General features: G+C 44.5%; 1 pseudogene; it reads left to right on the forward strand.

The window, feature by feature from the left end:
* The first annotated feature begins 568 nt into the window (after nucleotides 1-568).
* On the forward strand, nucleotides 569-1,300 carry LOC102427993 (annotated as a pseudogene).
* The last annotated feature ends 2,598 nt before the right edge of the window (nucleotides 1,301-3,898 follow it).

Here is a 3,898-nt window from a genome sequence, read left to right on the forward strand (position 1 = left end):
CCCAGGTGGGGATTTTTCCCTGAGGTTAGAGAGGGAATAAAACCTCTTAACTAAGTGCCAGGCGGGTAGTTAATCACTTTAACTACAAACAATCATGCTTAAGCTACATAATCTTTACTCCCTGGAATGGAGATAAGAAACGCCCTAACCTTTGCAATAGAAATTAAAGGGATTAAAATCAACTGGTATAAATATAGATGTAACAAGAAAATAAACACCAGAACTTGGCTAGAACTTCACTGGAGATTCTAACCAGAACTTCGTTGGAGATCCTGACCAGAACTTGGCTGGAGAACCTGGCTGGAGATCCTGGCTAGAACCTGGCTAGAGAACCTCACTATGCTGATCAACTAAACGCTGCCTCTGTGTCATTCCTTCTTCGCCAACTCCGTCTACACCTTTGAGAACCCCTGGACCTGTTGGGGCTAGACCCCAACATTTGGCCTCGGCTCCGTCCCGACCCCCTGCCTGACCCACTCCGGCCCTGCCCAGCTGAGCGATCCGCGGTGCACCTGGGCAGCCTCCAGAGCAACCCAAGCCCATGAGTCCGCGCACCTGGCCTGCAAGGAGGAGTGAAGAATCAATGCAGTTCCAGAATCGATTCCAGCGGTTCATGAACCACCGGGCCCCAGCCAATGGCCGCTACAAACCAACTTGTTATGAACATGCTGCTAACTGTTACACACATGCATTCCTCATTGTCCCGGCCATCATGGGCAGCGTCCTCCTCCATCTGCTGTCTGACGACTACTGGGAGAAGATAACAGCATGGATTTATGGCATGTGCCTCTGTGCCCTCTTCATTGTCTCCACAGTATTTCACATGATGTCATGGAAAAAGAGCCACCTAAGGACAGTGGAGCGATGTTTCCACATGTGTGATAGAATGGTTATCTATTTCTTCATTGCTGCGTCTTATGCACCATGGTTAAATCTCCGTGAACTTGGACCACTGGCATCTCATATGCGTTGGTTTATCTGGCTCATGGCAGCTGGAGGAACCGTTTATGTATTTCTCTACCATGAAAAGTATAAGGTGGTTGAGCTCCTTTTATATCTCACAATGGGCTTCTCTCCAGCCTTGGTGGTGACATCAATGAACAACACGGAGGGACTTCACGAGCTCGCCTGTGGAGGCCTGAGTTACTGCCTGGGTGTGGTCTTCTTCAAGAGTGATGGCATCATCCCGTTCGCTCATGCCATCTGGCACCTGTTTGTGGCCACGGCAGTCGCCATGCATTACTACGCCATCTGGAAGTATCTTTACCAAAGCCCCACAGACTTTATGCACCATTTGTGACTGTTCTGTACCAGGTGTCCACACCAGTATAATTAGAGCGGTGGCACTTGGGAGAGAAGTGAGAGCTGCCTATTGCACAGGAGGAGGAAAAAGACAGCTGCACTGACTTTCTTTATATAGTCTGACTATAATTATTGTGAAAGTATCAATGTTGTGTTCTGGAATGTTCCAGGATGAATCTGTTAAGACCCACCTGGAGGTTTTATTCCCTCTCTAACCTCAGGGAAAAATCCCCACCTGGGGAAACAACCTTTCTCAGAGAGGTGACCTTGGTTAAAATACATAGCGCTAAGGGGAGCAAACATATTAAGAACAGTATGCCGCCGAAACCGGTTTGGCTCAGTGGATAGAGCGTCGGCCTGCGGACTGAAAGGTCCCAGGTTCGATTCTGGTCAAGGACATGTACCTGGGTTGCGGGCACATCCCCAGTGGGAGATGTGCAGGAGGCAGCTGATCGATGTTTCTCTCTCATCGATGTTTCTAACTCTCTATCTCTCTCCCTTCCTCTCTGTAAAAAATCAATAAAATATATTTTAAAAAAAAACAAGACAAGATTTTCACACATTGGAACAAATATTCAGAACTGAAAGTAGCCTATGCATAATTCCATTCCTAGCACACATGTTTAAAACATTTTTTCATCCATGTGTTTCAGACTGCCTTCACCTCTTTTATATTTGATTCTGTCTTAGAGTGTATGGGTTAAGGTTTTCATCATAAATAATCTTTTGTTCAAGTGAAAAGAATTCATCCTATTTCAGCCACAAGATTCTGAAAAACCCCCTCATCACAAATCCGTCTCCAGGTCAGCAGGGTGCCATCAGCCCTAACAATCATTTTCTATTTCTTTCTAAATATAAACACAAGAAATTGGCGCACAGAGCACTCGCCCACAATTGGATTGCAGTGGGTATCCCAGATCTTAAAGACACCTGAAAGCCTGGAGCTCCTGTCTCATCCTCCCAGAGGCGGGAATTGTTCAACTGAAAGCCGACCAGATGAGAAATCTGTTTATGTAAAATGTAATGCACCCCACAAGGAGGCCTGCCTGCTTTAAAGTTAAAATGACCACATATCCATCATCATCTGACAATATTAATCTTACCTTTCAATTTCTATATAAGCCATAAAATCAGTTTGAACTTAGATCTCTATTTGTATCCAATGGCAAATAAAAACTGAAATGTTTAAAAAGCCAGTAAATAGAAATTTACCCCCAGATAACACAATTAACAAGTCAGTGGGGTTAAAGCTACCCTGGAGAGGAGAAAACAACAACAACACTCCGTGTGGAGTAAATGGGCCTGGGGGGAGGGTGCACACCCCAACTCCTTTCTCTAAAATGAATGTGACTCAGATTACAAATTAAAAGAGTAATCTATTCCGCGCAGGTAGATAATTTTTCTCGCAGCTGTACTTCTCGTTTGGTGTTTATGGGGAGCACTTGAGAATGACTTAATATGAGTTTAATGGCGGTAGGAAAAGAAGGCAGAGCTCTCAGAAAAAAGGAACAAGAGTAAAAGTGCAAGTGGCACTGAGACCAACCACAGGTATACACACCTGGCCCCTGGCCGGGGCCCCTGGCCGGGGACAGAAGCCCTGCATCTTCTTGTGTTGCCCTCATGGGTGATGCAGGACATGATTTTCCCTCTTTAAACAACTGCACAAGGAATTAAAGTGAGGGAAAGTTACAATGTACTTACAAGGAGTAGTCATTAAAAATCTGAAGAACTACTTTGAAGAACTACTTCATGTACTGTAATGCTAACTACTTAATGTACCCCTCCTAAAACTCCCCCAAGGAATGCCACCACCCCAAGCAACCTAACTGTAAAAATACTTGCTTCAAGTATGCATTCATTTGTTAATTTATCCTAGATGTAGATCTTGCTCTAGCTCTGTACCCGGCTCCGAGCTAGGAGCTGGGTTATTTCAGTGGACAAGACAGGCCAGGTCTTTGCTTTGATAGTGAGTCTGCCCTGTGATTAGATTTTGGAAATCCATATAAGCGACCATCTTAAGCACCGTTTGCAGATATAGAAATGTATAACAAACACTTCTTCCTTTTAATTACTTAACTCCATCTCATTCATTGGCTTATTGAACATCTGTTGTGGGTGCATTCAGGTATATTTTGGAAGAGTACACTTTATTCAGTTCTTGTCTAAACTAGGTGAGGTTTGGTCTGAGCCGAACTCTCAATTATAGGCTCCTCGTTCTGGATCACCCCAAGGGGCTGCATCTTAGTGCCTGGCCACATGGTAGACGCTTCAGAAATGTTTGCCGGATGAATTTTTAAGAATGAGTGAACACGCTTCAGGGATTACACATTCTGGACCACTACTTTTTTGAACCCCAAATACCAATAATTACTTGGGCATTTTGTCTATTTTGCGATTAACTAGTTAACTGTTTCATGTGAATGGCAAGCAACAGCGCAAGGTTATTGGGGCCAGATATCCTATCTTCAAGCTCTTCCTCTCTCCAAAGGCTTTGCAGAGCACAAGGCACTCAGTGGGTACTCAGTAAAAATATGGGAAACTTTCAGACATGGAAGCGAATCACCATTCCCACGGAAAGTCCCTGGCATTTTCATTA

The sequence above is a fragment of the Myotis lucifugus genome, unplaced genomic scaffold (genome assembly GCF_000147115.1).
Source record: "Myotis lucifugus unplaced genomic scaffold, Myoluc2.0 scaffold_284, whole genome shotgun sequence".
NCBI classification, from domain to species: Eukaryota; Metazoa; Chordata; class Mammalia; order Chiroptera; family Vespertilionidae; genus Myotis; species Myotis lucifugus.